Source organism: Ptychodera flava, chromosome 1, assembly GCF_041260155.1.
Source record: "Ptychodera flava strain L36383 chromosome 1, AS_Pfla_20210202, whole genome shotgun sequence".
NCBI classification, from domain to species: domain Eukaryota; kingdom Metazoa; phylum Hemichordata; class Enteropneusta; family Ptychoderidae; genus Ptychodera; species Ptychodera flava.
The window spans coordinates 40,937,269-40,955,536 of record NC_091928.1 but is presented as its reverse complement, the minus strand read 5'-3'; the positions used below and the strand labels follow the sequence as shown (position 1 = coordinate 40,955,536).

General features: G+C 37.1%; 1 long non-coding RNA gene across 2 annotated transcripts; it reads right to left on the bottom strand.

Moving 5' to 3' along the window:
* Window positions 1-3,206: 3,206 nt before the first annotated feature.
* Window positions 3,207-18,029, bottom strand: LOC139137619 (uncharacterized). 2 transcript variants are annotated; one of them, XR_011553421.1, is made up of 5 exons: window positions 17,701-18,029; window positions 12,103-12,219; window positions 10,841-11,079; window positions 8,219-8,360; window positions 3,207-7,645 (listed from the first exon to the last, which is right to left on the bottom strand). It is a non-coding gene; the product is annotated as an uncharacterized lncRNA (long non-coding RNA). The 2 variants fall into 2 exon arrangements; XR_011553419.1 differs by having other exon boundaries at window positions 3,207-7,652; window positions 17,701-18,027.
* Between the last annotated feature and the right edge of the window lie 239 nt (window positions 18,030-18,268).

Below are 18,268 nucleotides of genomic sequence, written 5' to 3'. Positions count from 1 at the left end.
ACCACTTGTGGTTACTGAGTTATGGACAAATATGTATATTTGAGGTCAAAGGTCATTCAGGTCACATGACATTTTGTCAAAAAAATTGTATTGCTAAGTTATCCGTTTTTACCAAAAATCAGACATCAAGCTCTATTGGCTCGCTCAAAATTAGATATGCGCATAATTAATGATGTACAATATGTGGCGTCATAAGGTGTCCCATCACACCATATATGAAGGGTGTAGCACTTGTGGTTACTAAGGGACCGTCTCAGATTGTCGCAGAAGTTCAAAAAGCGAAATTTATTCGTTTAGGGGGGAAGGGGGTTTGACCTCCATTCAATTAGTGAACTTCACTTTCACACTTTTATTTTGTGATCACAAGTTTTCGTGTGTTTATTTTAAATTAAAGAAAAACTGCACACTCGTGCCAACAAATTTGTAACTGTTTCCATCACGTTTGTGCCCCAAACACAATTTACCGATAGGAACATTGTATCCTAAACATTTCATTCATCAAATTATATACATAGACAAAAAGTATAATCTTTTTAAAAATGTGCTATTTATAAGCGTCTGCTCTAACCACTAGATGTCTTTATTCTCACTTGTTATGCACCTGGTCATAGTCGTTTCAATATGATTGAACATGCCTGGGCCCCCTTGTCAAAGTTTCTCGCTTATTTACCGCCCCTACCAAGTACAAATTGCGTGTTCACAAAGACAAAGAACAGCACAAGAGATGCAAAAAGGGAAAGTAAAATCAAATGAAACTTTTATGCGGTAAAATGCCCGGTTAGTACTCAAATCTGATCGTTTACTTTAATTGTAATGTGGCAAGGGGAATACGTCTTTAGTAGCTATAGCAAAATGCAACATTGTACTCTCAGGCAGACATGAACATTTCGCACTTTTGAAGTTTCGTTTAGGGGAAGGGGGGAGGGGGTTTTGATCTAAACGAAGAAATTTCGTTTCTTGAACTTCTGCGACAATCTGAGACGGTCCCTAAGTTATGGACAAATATGTATATTTCAGGTCAAAGGTCACTGAGGTCACGTGACATTTTGTCTAAATATCTGAGATATCTGCGTGAACGGATGGACGAACGGATGGACGAACGGAGTGACATGAGCCAATCTATAAGCCCCTGGACTTCATCCGTGGGGACTAAAAACTGTGTCACTGCATCCTTTTTGCAATATGAATACGATGCACGAGAAACTAAATTTTTATTTTTTCTTGGCCTTATACAAGGGAATCTATGGAGATCTGCCTTATACATGGGAGTCTATGGAGATCTGCCTTATACATGGGAGTCTATGGAGTTGTAAACTAAAAAGTCCTCTAACACAGCCAAAAATGATCGCATTGTGAAACAAATCGACGTGCATCTGTATGGGGTAGGGTACTGTCCTTGTGCAAAGTGTGAAAGAAATTGACCACGGCATGTCTGAGATATCTGCGTTAACGGACTGACGCACAGATGCACGGACGGACGCACTGACAGACTGACAGACAGACATGACCCAATCTATAAGTCCCCCCGGACTTCGTCCGTGGGGACTAATAACCCCAAAAATGCAAACATACATGTTTCACCTCAATTTGTACACTCCTTACTCTGTAACTTACTTAGTATACCTAAAGGAACCTGCGTACACCACGTTTCAACCAATATGACCTAAGGTTACAGAGTTTTAGCAAGCTGCCGCATTTTTCCTTTATTCCCCTAATTTGCATATTTTTGGCACTGACATTTGAACATGTTCTCAACTACACCCCTTGGTGCACCTGTACGTGAAATGCTAAGATGGTAGGTGCTGCGGTTTAGGAGTTTCTAATCTTAATTGACATACACACACACCACACACACACACACACACACACACACACACACACCACGCACACACACACGCACACAAACACACATACAGACAGACATACATACATACACAGATATGCAAATGAACTGATTCATCTTTATAAGATAGCCTCTCATTGATTTTATATATATACCAAATGTGAGGTAAAATGTTTCTGTTTCCTGAAAACCATGGCTTTTTGAATTAAAAAAACCTAAAAATCTTAGAAAAATTGCAACAAATTTGCCTGTTTTCATTGAAAAATTCAACAAGTGAAATTCCACACTGAAAGATCTACATCTGTACATCATTTTCTAGGAACTATGCTACGACGTGTTATCAAATTTGATGCAGTATTTCTTAACTAATTACGCTTATAAGTAAATTTCATTAAATATGCAAATTAGACCTTAATTATCATGATACCGGTAAATGTCTTTGAACACTATTACAGGACTAGATTTTGTAAACTTTGCAGAATTTCTAAACACATCATCTTAATTATGAAAATTCATCAAATATGCAAATTAGCAAGTAATTGACTTAACACTGCTAAATGCCATTGCACACTATGGTAGTCCTGGGAGATCAACATCTGTACCACATTAGTCAAATTTGATGCAGGATTCCTTACATTAAACTTATCATAAATATTCATTAAATATGCAAATTAGCAATTAATTGACAAAATACTGATGTAAATCTTTGTCTGTTATCAGAATTGTGTGAGAAACACCAGTACTAAATTTCGTCACCATCTTTCTAGAAACCTAGCTTTTTCAAAATTCACTAATCATGCAATTTAGTACTAATTATTCACGCCACGCCAAAAACAATGGTTTTGCATATGTATTTCATAGTTTTATGTCCTTGTACCAAGTATGAAAAGAATTGGCTCAGGCACGTCTGAGATACCTGCATGCACAAATGCACAGACTCATGCAACCATAAGTCCCTCTCTGAACTTACCTCCTTGGGACTAATGTGTGTACACAATGCAACAAGACCTCGAATATGTGATATTTCTTTGGAAAAATATCATATAGAAAATATAGTTTTACTGTACATAGAAAGATAACTGATATTTTTTTGGAGAATATACATTTTCATGACACGTAAACGTTTACTTAAATTTTTCTTGAAAACATTAATGCTTTCTATGATAAAATACGCATAATATCTCTGACACATTGAAATTGGTGGGATTCAAGATTGATCAACTTGCCATTTGGCACAGTGTATGAATGTGATATTCAAGATGGCTTACATCTATTTGAATATATTTCAATACATTTTAAAAAACACTAGAGACACACATACCCGGTAGATCATCCTACGATATGATAGAGACAGAAATACATGTTATGCTGTATAAAAGCTTGTTAGGAGGTTTTATTTACCATTAAATATCTGTATTACATTGTAAAAGAGTGATAACAATCAACCAAGTGTTCTTACATATGCAGGCCTTGGAAAAAACTAGCATATATTTTCCACAATTACAAAGGTTACAAATGCAATGTAATTTGAACTACTGGAGGAATCAATTAAATCTTACATATGTGAGGAAGTTTCAAGTATACATCAGTGTACAGCTGATACAATGTCAATCCTGCCAATTGGGGATGAGATCATTATCCCATGTAAATCAGCATTAAGTATTGTGATAAAGTCTTTACTGTGTAACAAGAGAATTTCACAATACACAGCTTTAATACTTGGCTGCATATTTTTACAGGCATAATAGTGGAGGGCTTTTTCCAATTGACAATTGATGTCATGAATACATTCATTTCTAAACAACATGGAAACTCTCTTTTAATGGTTTGTGACATATTGGTAGCATTAAAAGTTCTCATTTGTAAGCAAGTGAAATGGCAGTGGATAGAGCTCAGCTGTGTTATGTAGAGTGTAGAGACTATTTCTGACACTTATTGATGAAGAGGGTGGAAATCTTTGCTAGCTCATTTCAGGACAGCTGTAAAAATTCACAATGTCACATTAAGATCATCCCTAAGAACATGTCTGCCAAATATCAAAGCTATTAGATGAGTAACTTTTGAAACACAAATATTTTGACCAAAAATGGCAAAAATTGACCAAAAAATACGAAAATTGAAGATTTCATCAAATTTCAATATATCACATTTAGACAATCCCTAGGAACCTGTATACCTGATATCAAAGGCATCAGACAAGTAGTTTTTGAGAAACACATTTTTTGACCAAAAATGGCAAAATAGCACCAAAAAAACAAAATTGCAGATTTCGTCATATATTCAATATATCATATTAAGTTTATCTGTAGGAACCTGTCAGATGAGCGGTTTTGATGAAATAAAGTTTTGACCAAAAATTACCAAAAAATTCCTTAAAAATACAGATTTGCATATATCATCACAATTTGAACAAATCTAAGTTGGGTTATCCCTAGGGATCTTTATAACAAATAATAAAGCTGTCTGACCAGCGGTTATTAAGAAGAAGATTTTTTACCAAAAACGCATTTTTTGGCACTAATTTGGATATTTTCAACAATGTCAAAAACTTGAAAAAATTGGTTTCTCAAAATCATATTTTTCATCTACACAACAAATATCAAATCAGTAAGTATGGTGGTTCTCAAGATATTTGAGAGGACGGACGCCTCACAATTAGACATACATATACATACATACATACCGTACATACATACATACAGACGGACGCCAGACGGATACCCATCCCAATAGCTTCTATAGACTATAGTAACTAAAAATAAGCTCATTCACACTAACTGCAGAGCTAAAATAGAATTTAACCATTTGATTCCATGTCTGTTCTTTTTAAAGTTATATTCCTTGGAATACAAGTAAACAAGTAATGATAACATATATACTTGTAAATCTCTATTTTTCATAAGCTTGTCAGACTGCTAAAGGTGTGCTTGTGATTTTCTGATAACATGAATTTTAACTTATTACAAGCAATAATTTTGATCTCCAAAGCAAGCTTCAGGTGTAGTTTTCAGCTTTTGCTCTTGATAATGGAATGGGACTTCATGTACTGTATTCACGAGTTAGTCCAATTTGCAATAATCTGCAACATAAATCTCTGTACCCTGTCCACAAGTTGACATTGCCTGAAATCCATATCGCACAAGCTTGAAGATATATCTCCTTGGAAGCCATCATTGTTTACAGCTGGGGGGGGGGGGGGGGTCAGAGGAATATGAAGGGGGTCACTCAAAATATTGAAAGCTATAGGGGGGGGGGGTTACTCAAAATGTTGAGAGAAAGAAGGCGGTTACTCAATTTTTGGTGCAAAATGTATTGAAACGTTGGTGCAAAATGTATTGAAACACGTACCTCTCAGATTGCACCACTTCACACATCAATTTCTAAAAAATTTTACTCAGTAAAATTACACATTGAAAACACCTCTGAGATTACGCCAAACTGTACCAATGCACACTACAATTTCTCAAATTTTTCCATGCAAGGGAGATGAGCAAGCCCGTCGGACACTTTCCCCATCAGCCTTCCGCATGTTCTTCAATCAGTACTTTCAAAGTCTACCCTATCAGATATCCCAGTGAGGACCCTGTTATGATACCCATCCATATTAAACAATACTGTATGTGGTTGTATACTGGTTATAGTGTGACCTTTGACATCTATGTTTTGTTGTGACTTTGAATTTCATTTTGTTGGTTTCACCTTTTTCAACCGTCATGAGATAACCAATGATTATCTAGCAGGGTACACTAGGATTTGAATGGTCTTTACTATTGCTGTATTTATGTAAATTATATAAAATATATGTATTGAAATTTAAGTTTTCAAAGTGAGGGGGAGGGGGTCAGTCAAAATTTCCATGTAAGAGAGGGGGGTTACTCAAGTTCATCATGGTTTTGGGGGGGGGCGGGTACTTGAAATTTTAGAGTTTCCGACAAAATTCCTCCAACATCCCACCCCCCCACCCCACCCCCCCACCCCCCTTAGGCTGTAAATAATGACAGCTTCTAATGAAATTTGGGCTGCAGTGTAGCTGTATCTTTTTGATGAATTTTTCACAAATTTTATAATATCAACTCTAGTTTCTTGTTCTTCTTCTGAAAGCTTACTGGGAAACAAAGTACCTATATATATCATACATGTGCACACTGCAATGTTATTGACCAGTATATGTAAATCTGGGTCCTGATTGACATGTACACCTCTGGAGCAGAAAAAGTGATAATGGAATGTTTATAAACAATCATCACAAGTGACAATTACCTACAGGTTTGTTATTATACTACAGAGATCACCATGATACTGAGGGGAGGCATGAAATAATAATTGTGTTTTCTCAGTGCTCTGAAAGTTGAATTTTTCCTCTCTTTGAGCTGGACTACCTTAAACAGTTCTGTGTACTAGCTGTAATATGATGATGCTTAATATTGCGGGTTATATCTGTTAAGTTGCCCACTGTTTGTCTGTGGTAGGTGTAGTGGTTTAGGAGTTTTTGATCCCAACATACATGTACATACAATCTGTGTGCTGAGCAGTGTAAGGGTTCACGTTAGACTTGGTTCAAGTCTGTGATTTGAGAATGTTTGAGTGGAGTGAACGCAATGATTTGTATTCTGCTTTCATGTGAAACGCGCGCGTGAGTGGACGCGATGAGTGGAGTGAACGCCATGCAGCGGAGTTTCACCCGGAATCACAGACTTGGCTTTCTTGCACGATCTGCGTTGCTATAAATTATTCATGAGATGACGTTTTCTTTACTCATATATTATTCATAAGATGACATCACTAAATTTTACACATTGGGAGGAGTAACCAATTGACCCAAACGAGACGTGCATAAAACTCACATGGTATTGTTGACAAAATGTCGAGTCCGATCACTCCCACAAAAGTCATGATCAGCACGACCTCTGTTGTATCACCGAAAACGAGTGAAAATATCTGTGTTGTTTGTGGGGCCCATGTTGCAAAATGCGAAAATTGTCGCCGGTTATTCAAGGATGGAAAAAGACACCGTCCTTACAGTTGTAGCCTGTTCTCTTACGTGCCCAAAGCGATGGAAATCAAAACAATGTGGGGCGACTTCGTATGTCAGTGATTTTCCGCTGCCGGTTGGTGCGCAGACGAGCACATCTTTTCCCTCAATGTAACTCTCAACAAGCTTTCTTTGGTAATCTCGCATGATTAGCGATGGTCGACCGATCAGTTGTAAAACGCAGTTGATGTACGAACTTGATGCCATTATTCGCCCAGATATAAAACGTACTCGACGTCTAGCTTTGCACTGAGATGACAACAAACTTTTGAATGCATGCAGAGCATGCGTTCTTCTTATTGGCCAGAATAACGGAGGGGCTGTCAATCATTTTGTATTTGCTCTACGTCACTGTGTACACAGTCCGTCTCACCGCCTGTACTTGCAAGAAGTCCAAGTCGGTGAATCCGGCAGAAACTAACTCACTACTGCGCAGACTCAAACTCGACGCATTCAATAGCTGGGAAAACCTTGCGTGAGCTGTCAAATTCCGGATAGGTTTGTACGAAATAGGAGAGACACAAGAGAAACTGTTATAAATGATTTTTTTTTTTTTTTAATTCACCGACTTGAACCAAGTCTAGGTTCACGTCTGTCCACCATACTGACTAATAGGAAATTCGACCTCTACCAAATGGAGATGCAATCCCACTGTCTTCATCTTGAGACAACTGTCCCTGGTAGTTGGTTCCTTTCTTTGCGTGGCAAAATGCTGCCTTGAAGTCGGTTTTGGATTTATCTTGCTTCCTCTTCTGCATGGATATACACACCTGTTCCCTAACATAGAAATAATAATAAACTCATGGAAGACAATCATGGACCAATCATGGAAGATAACAATTTCTCTTCACAAAAAAGTTAGTTTATTTGTGTGTTACATATCCAAGAATTCTTGTGTACAAAGAACAAATAAATTTATTTTTGTCTCCGCTATATGCATGTTTCTCTAACCTAGACATCTCAACCACACTTTTTCCTTCTTGCTCATGTCATATGTAATAGATTGGCTACAACCAATGTCCTGCACAGTTTAAGAATGAGGATTGCTATCACATGCATGTTGTGTATAATTCTGGATGGATTAGTGTTAAGCTGATGCACCTGCATAGTTGCTGCTGGCAATGTCAATTAAAATACAGCAATGTATCACTTATGTTTTTGTGAACCTGTGTTTCTAATTAGTATTCTTGTAATTGTAAAGATGCTATACATGTGTAGCTATATAAAGACAACTAACATAAAACACTTTGTGCAAGTTACAAGATACCACTTCCAGCACATCTTTGCAACAGTCACTTGTGTACATATACTTGGGTGCAAGGACTGAAATGGAAGAAATTTACCTGTTGTTTGATCATTTCCATTCATCTTTCGTTATAATGTCATGGTCCAAGTCCAATTCAAAGCCCTCACTTTGTCTTTAACGCTCTTTGTCAAGGTCAATGATATTTCTCATCCTTGATATTGCAGCATTCACTGCTGATCCTGAATTGTAAACAGATAGACTCATGATTACTTATAACTCTTTAAATGACAATGATAACCGGAATGATTAAAATACATTTGATGATGGGATGTATTGCTGGGATGAATTGTAAACACTCTGTATGTCCTTAACCCTAATGATGATAAGCATTACACACATGTAAACGTTATAAATCACGTGTGCATACCAGATGTATTCTCTCATTGGAATATATTTCATCATAACAGTTTTATGGATCCTACGAATGAAGCTACATGTATTGAATGTCTAGTCATGTGCATTTATCATATCATCTGCATTTCACTAGGCAATTCATAGAGTGCCAAGTCTAAAGAAAATTTTTTAGCAAATTCAGCTAAAAAAGAGAAAATAACTTCACCAAAAATGTGTAAGCCATGATTATCACAACAAAATTACTGATTAAATACTAGTAGAGGTGTAATACATTTGATCTACTCAAGAGGGTATTTTAAAAAGAACTACAACTGTGTATGACAACAGCAGTGTTTCCGCTGCCACTCGCAAGAGCGTGAAATGGGAAATGAAATGTCTGCAGATTGGGAAATATTTTTCAACTATCCTTCGCAAAACTGGTTAGTGCTATTTTTCAGGGGGCTGATCGAGAGTGTAGTTAAAAGGCAGAGATATTTTTCAACATCCCTGGGTGGTCATTCTTTCCTCGCTTTAGTGTGCAGTCTCAGAAAACTATTATAATCAGTAACAAGTGATATGCCATGCTTTCAGATGGCTGCATGCAATGACCTTGTTATTTTATGATGACAAGTGCTTTGTAAACAATGCTTCTAACATAGTCAGGAAACACTGATTGCAGTGTATTTTCAAAAACTAAGCAGACAGCAGCAGCCAATGACAGCAAGGGTGGTGAACAGAATGAAACCAGTGTTTCAAAAACCGGCACCTTAGAACACTTCTGTGGCAACCTCAGAGGCAGCTATAAATGAGTGCAGCATGGTAAACTGTCAATTGGATGACGTCCTGAGCCTAACTTCATGTAAATGTTATAACCTATGCAAATACAATGACCTAGGCCTATCCACAAAACAATTATTCAGCATCGCAGGTGACCCTGGGCTAGCCAGAATACACATACAGGTACCTGCTATGGAAAATGACCCAGGCCTATCCTGAATACAATAACGGTACATATTTTATTGAAAATGACCCACGCCTATCCTGAATACGATACAGGTACAGACTGTTTGTATTGATGATAGGCCTTGGTCATCTCCCATTTTGTATTCTACATAGGCCTGAGTCATCTTACATGTACATACTGTGTGCATGTATGTGTATTGTGGATTGGCCTAGGTCATCTTCCATTGCATTTTATATATTATGTGTATTGTGGATATGTCTGTGCCATCTTCCATACCATGTGAATGCATTTGGATTGAGGATAGGCCCGGGTTATCTTCCATACCATGTACATGTATTTGTGGATATAGGCAGGGGTCACTTTCTGCCATGATGTGTAAAAGTACTGAATATAACACTGTATTGTGGATAGGCATAGGTCATAAATTTGCATGAAGATATAACTAGGATGTTGTCCAGTTGAATGTTTACAATGCTGAACAACAAGCAGCACACTGTGACATGCTAAGTCGTGTTCGAGTACAAGTAAGCAAAAAAGATAATTGCACAGGCTGTCCGCAGAGTTGCAGGGTAGGAGTAGTTACAAAAAAAGAAAGTGTGCCAGGAATAGTTCGTTGAATTTCCATGGCTAGTGTTTGAATAAGAGAAGAGTCAGCTTTTTTTCTGTAAGACATGTGGCCAGACAGGACATTTTAACATATACACCCAGTTTGATTTGAAACTAAAGCATTCACTGTTTGGACTACCAATAGAAAGAGGCGACTGTTTACACCTAGTGTACAAAATGTAATTACCAGTACACCTTCTTAAAGTGAACAGTTGGTGTAAAAATTAGACTCTGTGATTGGAGAACTGAAAGCACTTGATGACTGAGGCAGAAGCTATGGATCTTTCAAAGGAAACATCTTGAAGTTACCCTGTCAATGATGTAATACTTGTGATACATCTTGATACATTTACAAAAGTGCAAGTCACATAAGTGTTTGGCACACAGGAAATAAAATTTGTTGTGAATGTTATTAAGAAAGCAGTTTGTTCCATAAAAAATAGTTATTTATTTACATTGCCACTGATTATCAGTCGTTCAGGATGGTCCTACTTAAATTTTTAAATCACAAATGGACCTGGTAATGTATTACCTTGAATGTAAATGATTATTGGACTAGTTTAATGTCATCTTGCCATTGTAGCAACTGATAGGACCCACCTGAGTATACAACTGTCAGTTGGATAAAAATCATAAATGCAATTACATGTAATTTTGATGGCTATAGTTCTGGCTAATCAATTTTGGTCTCAATTAGCCATAATGGCTTAGGGGAAAATTTAGCCAGTGGAAACACTGAACAATGTAAGTACAAACCTGTGCCACAGCAAGGACCCATTGTCTTAGGAAAGTAAATATATTGATGAAAGACTCCCTCAATTCCACAGGTTTTTGCTCTGCATTGATGTCAACACCACGATCTCTGTTCAGTTTGGCTGTTTGCATAGCCACACACTGTGTATTTCCTTTGCAATGGAGGATGGTATTGTCACTATGTTGCTTTTCACCTGGTTGTCATTGCCCAGTATGCACTGTCTCAGCAAGGGATCTTGAATCTGATTAGGTGAAAAGAAAACATTAACTTGAAGCATGCAATGTAAATATTATCTCCTGCAAGTTGCTGACATTAGTTTACATCAGTTCATTCTAAAATATGGCTTTTTATATGCAAGATAAGACAACTTGATTGTTTATGACTTCTGTAATTTTAATTAAACTATAACTTTGCCCCAAACCCATTGTATTCACTGGTGATGTGGACCTTTTTAAAGGAAACAGGTACATAATGTAGGTCAAGACGTGTATTCAAGCAAGTAGCAATATATTTATTTATATATTTATTTCAAAGGAAGACCAACAGGAACAAGTCACATTAACAGGCTCCATAAAATATACATAAAAATATAAATGCATAAGGTACAATAAAACAATAAACAACACAACAAACTATATGAAACCATTAAAATATGTACATATTTAAGCATGACATTCTGACCAGGCATCTGAAACTTTGACAAGATAAAGTGATGTCAATGGCAGGGCTGGAAATGCACAATTCATTTAGAGTAGCCATATATCTTTGAAGAGCCAAGTACCTAAATACATTGAGTTTTATACTGCGAGTCTAAAAAACAATGCGGGTTCTAGTACATGTAGTTTACTGAGGAACATCAAAATTAATATGAAACATGACTGGGGACAATCATACACATTATTCTTATATTTCTAAAAAAATATAAATAATTTCCAATGATAAAGAGGCCAAAGGTTCAAACGCTTGCAGAATTCTTCATAATTATTTCGGCTGTAAGGATGCTATGTTTGAAACAAAGGAACTTCATGAATTTCATTTGCACTTGCTTTATTTTGTCCTGTTGTTTTTTTTGCCAAGGAGACCACACTAAAGACGCATATTCTAAAATAATTACATGTATTACATAAGTTATGTACAAAGCAATTGATGTTGAAGAAAGTATCCGCCAAATAAAACAGAGCATGCGAAAAGCTTAACTGATAATGAATGAGACATGTGCAGGAAATTAAAAATAAAAATAATAAAAATTTAAAACAAATCTTACCTGATGAAGGATTTTATTAAAGATCAGTTATCCATCTTTTGCTTCTTGTTCCTTCTAAGTTTCACATACATGTACCTCTGAGGCTTTACGACCAGGGTACGTGAGGTATACTTACAGCTGTAGGCAAATATCAATGAATACAATTAGAATCTTGCAGATAATCCTATTCCTCACTGTCTGTACAATGGATACTCAACTTTATAATCATGAATATATGGGTCAAATGATTAGTAAAATCATTCACTCATTCATTATGTATTACCATGCTATATACATCTCATTTAATTGGTCGAGCTGAACCATGTGACTGACCACAAATACACAGCAATGGTTTGTTTTTATGTCCGTGAAAATGAATAATAATGCTAACATTGTAACTTTTCAGCAAACATGTAAATTGTCAATTGTACAAAGATCAAAATAGTGACAACATCACTGTTCGCTCCCATATAAGTTATCAAAGCAAGTCAACAATTGTATGAAACATGGACGTACATACAGACAGACTGACATACACAGACTGGCACAGAGTGATGACATTGACCCCAAGTGTGCCTTGGCCCATGGAGAGTGATAAAGATATAACAAACAGCTGAATGTAATGATAAAATAGTTAAGTATAGGCCTATACAGGCACTGAGAGTGAATACGTTACAGCAATTTGATTAGTTTCTTTTCCTTTTCAACTTCTGTGATAATCTTTAAGACAATCAATCTGCAAGGCAGGTTATGTATTGACAAATATGTTATCTTTTACAAGCACACAGTAAACTGTTCTTGATTTTTCATTTACAATATTTGACATAGACTGAAATACATAACATGCAACCAATGTTTACACTTTGCCCATACACCAGATACATGGAGAAATTTCAACATACAATCATCAACTCAGAAACCCTACAGGGAAAAGTAAACATTGTTTTCTTCCAGAACAGCTGGTGCATCCACATATGGAACAACTTACAAACTTAACCAATTACACAAGGTTGATGACACAAGAGATAAAGTTAAACTGTGGTGAACTTGACTATTCCTTTCAAATCCTTACCTAACTTGACATCTTAAACTAAAATACACTGCATGGTTAATTGTGTGCAAAAATACATCGGGGTGGACCATTTGATAAGGGATGGTGTCTGAAAGATCGATGAGGTACATTATCTTTTTTATCCGATCCATTGTACATTCTGTTTTCCCCACCTTCCCACCTTTTCTTTTTGTCAAACCTTCTCTGGCTGAATTTTTTATTGGCATTTGTTTGGAATTTTTTCAAAATCTGCCAGGATTTTTTTACTGCATTTCAACACCAAATACAGTTTACCATATCAAATGCTTACTAAATAACCACATTATATTCTCTTAGTTCCAGTAGGTATAAAATTACCAAAAAAATCTTAAAAATACAAAATGAAAGATATCCCAGTAAAACTGAGAGTTTCACAAAGTTGCCCCAAAATTCAAAATTCCGGATTTCAACTTAATTTCAATATATCTTATTAACAAAAACCCTAAGATGCGGTTTACTAAATATCAAAGCAATCAGACTGGTAAATTTTGAGAAACAAATTTTTTGACCAAAAATGAGAAAAATTGCCCACAAAATACAAAATTGCAGATTTCATCCTAATTTTAAATATATCTAATTAACGTAAACCCTAGTAACCTGTACACTAGATATCAAAGCTACCAGATCAGAAGTTTTAGGAGAAAAAATTTTTGACCAAAAAAGGCAAAAATTGCCCCCAAAATAAAAAAAAAATTGCCAGTTTCAACATACCTTCAATACATTATATTGAGATTAATCTTAGATACCTGTATACCAAATATCAAAGCTATCAAATCAGTAGTTTTTGGATAAAAAAAAAAAATTATCAAAAATTGGGAAAATTGCCCCAACATTGCAAATATGACAATATCAATACAATTTGTACAAGCGTGACTGAGTTCATCCTGAGGAACATGAATATCAAGTTTCATAGCAATCAGACGAGTGATTTCAGAGAACAAGATTTTTTTACTAAAAACGGAAAAAAATACCCTAAAAATACAAACATGCAAATTTCATCCCAATTTTTGCACACATAATTTAAATTACCTAAAGAAATCTGCATACCAAGTTTCAACCAAATCTGACCAATGCTTACTGAGTTTTAGCCATTTGCAGGATTTTCCTTTTTTCCCCTCATTTGCATATTTTTGGCACTGACATGTTCATTTGAACAAATTCACATCTCCACCCCTAGGTGCACCTGTACACCAAATACTAAGACAGCAGGTGCTACGGTTTTGGAGTTTTTGACGTGGACGGACATACATACATACATACATACATACATACGTACATACATACATACATACAGACGAAATTTTTCCACCATACAAGAATACCTCCCATTTGCATATATACATATGCATATATGGGAGCTAATAATCAATTACAAAAACAAAATGAAGCACTTGTGGGCCAAATTATACTTTTTAAAAAAATCTCCAGATTTGCCAAATTTTTAGGGTGGGCATGACCGTGCATTGCCTAAATACATGCCTTGATGTGAGTGCAAATCAGTGAATTGATTTGAAAAGGAATATCTGGGTAGTTAGTGGGTCGGTTAACGATGTACTGACTGGTTTCCATGGTGACCCAGGCCAGTGAAGCACTTCAATGTTTTCTACATCTAAGTAGACGCTTAATGATAGATGTAAAATATACATGCACACACTTTTTTTTTACTTTCGTTAAAATCCGTTTGATGTTGGTCGATAATGGTAAAATTGTTTGAAAATGTCCTGCATATAACTACATTGTAAATGTCATATAGCATTTGTAACCATGAAGAGGCATGTAATAAAAATATTGTTGCCTGAATACATGGGTTTATGTGCCCTCGCAGCAGGAGACAATTTGCCCTCCTGGCGTCAGGCATATTGTCACCTGTTCTCGGGCACATAAACCCATATATTTAGGCAATAATATATATTTTATTACATGCCTCGTATATCGAACGTCGCGCGCTCCATAGGATTCAATGGTAACTTGCCGATGACGTCGCGGGCCGCATAGTCATCACTGGACTGAAAGTGAACCGGAACTATTTTCAACTTGAAAACTTTTGGATGTGAAAGTCTTGAAATTTCATGTTTTGCACAGAAAATCCGGTTTTTGGAAAATTTCGCATAAAAATATCGATCAACAGCATAACAGTAGTTTAAATATATCAATGCGCCAGTCGATGATGAAAATCGTTCTATTTCTAACAGTTTTTCGTCTAAAATGAAAATAAAGCATTTGACTATAATTTGCCAACAATAAACGTAAATATTTTTGGTGCAAACTGAGTAAGAGAGGCATGTAATAAAAACATTATAGCCCAAACAAGGGACTATGTACCCTCGGGGCAGGAGACCATTTGCCCTCCTTACGTCGGGCAAATGGTCACCTACCCTCGGGCACATAGTCCCATGTTTGGGCTATAATATATAATATCAAACCAGTATATTGATGGTGTAAATACAGCGATCCGATTGGTCGAGACGCGAAAAGAACCGTGGTATATTGGCGATATACCACGGCTGGCACACGCTCGAGCTCTCAGCTTGAGCAAAAATCCGTTTTTTGACGTTCCACACCACAATTTCAATATACTATTATGATATAATAGCAGTAAAGCACCCCCAGCGACGGTATACCACGAGATTTTGACCAGTTCACTCCATATATACACTCGCTATCGCTCGTGCATATATGTCGTGAACTGGTCAAAATCTCGTGGTATATTATTGCTAGGTGTGCTTTATTTTCACATGGGAAATTTGTGTAAATCTTGATGGTTTTCTAGGGTTTGTTGATAATATCATGAAAATACAAGACTCTGCCTCGACCATTAACATTTATCTATACGCTTGGGCAAGACTGAAAGCCAAAATAAGCATGCTCGCCAAGCCTTGTTAATTCTTGACTTTCCGCTTGCCCTTGGCCATAAATTAATAATAATGGTCAGGGCATCACCCATTATTTCTAAATATTAATTACATTAATCATTAATTAATATGGTTAACATAAGTGTGATAAGGGCATTTATGTACAAGAAATTAAATTTTGGAATTTCCCCAAATGCACTCCATGTATACAAGGCTGCCAATAGAACAAGGAACAATTTTTTCCAATACAAAACTGACTACATTTTTGCACTCTGTAGACTTGCTCCAAGTCTGTGGGCATATAAATATCAAAAATTAATAAATTGAAGGAATAAACTTCTGCAGACTGCAAGGCTAGGTGGTGGGCTGGTGCTCAGATAGTGGGGTGAATGCTTTTCCCCACAGACTTGTAAACCTTGCAGGGTTTCAGTAGCGATAAATAATTCATATGACGTCAGGTAATAAATATGCATGACATATAATCTCAATCTTACTCAAGCATAATTTTCCAACTAATTTAAAAATGGGGATAGAGAGGAATGGTGTTATAAACATGTTTTCAGAATTTTTACAACAGTCTGTGAATCTGTCTAAACATGGGGGATATTTTTGCCTTCCCCGGGGAATCACAGCGGTACAATTATCATAATGAATCATGAGAATCTCCAGTCCTGTGTAGCATCAGTAAATTTCAAAATTACAATAGCAGCTTGTCACCTTCCCTGATGTTTGTAAACACAGCCTCCAGATCCCACCACAGCACTGCAAAAATTGCATACAAGCTCTGCGTATGTGTGAATAGGTTGTCAAACTTTGAGGCGTCACCGTTCTCCTAAGGCTATGATGATCTGCGGGTACGGGTATTGATGTCAAATGACTAGAAAATTCACTTCCTGAATAGAATCATGAAAAATAAATCTTTCATTGTCTAGATATAAATAAAAATATCCTTCACAAAAAAATCTTCATTCATGCATGGGCTACCAGACCTTGTCACTGGGCTACCAACTTCAGAAAATGGTAGCCCAATGCAATGGGACTACAAGAGAAAAAAGTTAATTTCGAGCCCTGGGGTGTGTTACCGGCGTTATACGGCCGTAAAAGGCCGGCAACACATACAGCGCCCTGCCACGCAGAGCTATAGATATAGCCATGCTGTGATTATTAAACCTCTGCGTGCAGAACTTTCGTTTCTCGGCGGTTCAGCAATAAAGTGGTCTTCTCTGCAGGCGTCTACTGACAATATAGTATACGTTTGTACGTTTCGTGTGACTGTATGTTGTTACAACACATGATGATTGACAAAACACCGAAACCAGTGCGATCTCACTGCAATATCAATACAGCAACTCTGCGTGGCATGCTGTACGTGTTGAGGCTGACCAGCTGCAGTATCAGTACAGCAGCTCGCGCTTTAGGTTTTGCCTGGGTATTTGGGTCGGACGGCAAAACCTCGAGCCACTGTGCAGTTTTACACACACTGCTACAGCAGTGCCACGCACAGCTGCAGTACAGAAGCTCGAGGTTTTGCCTGGGTATCTGGGTTGGACGACAAAACCAGATTTGCCGTCCGACCCAAATACCCAGGCAAAACCTCGAACTTACTGTACTGCAGCTATGCCCCGGGAGCTATGCCAGGCAGAGAGCTATATTAAGCGGCAGCATACTGTTACTTACGTGGAAGAAAGGACTTCGCCAGTCGAGGAAAATACGTGATCATCAGCTGCTACCCTACAATGGTGAGACTTGCAGTACGATGTAACAAAACGCAACTCATACGCGATCGACCGCGGGGCCGCATAATGAAGTGACTTCGGCGAGTTCCGCCTGGGCAGTCCTCGTACAGTCTTCGGGTCACGGGGGTCACCGAGCGTTTGTGACAGTAGGTCCGCTTTACACAGGCATATCCTTCCATGACAAACAATCAAGTACGCCACTCTTGGCTTTATTTTGACAATACATCAAAGAAACTGAATGTACAAATTTTACAGAATGCTTTATAAAATATAAACCAACACTCCTAACACATTAAGTTTTCAAGTATAGTGCTAATTTAGCGTCGCTACACTTCGCTACACTTGTTCTCGTTTGCATAGAACTTTACACCTCCGAAATTGCACTAGATGCGATCATCGTGCAAATAAGTAAGAAAAACTGCGTATTCGCACGATCATCGTGCAAATAAGCGGGAAATGCGTCTTATAGACATGATCATCGTGCAAATAAGTAAGAAAACTGTGTATTT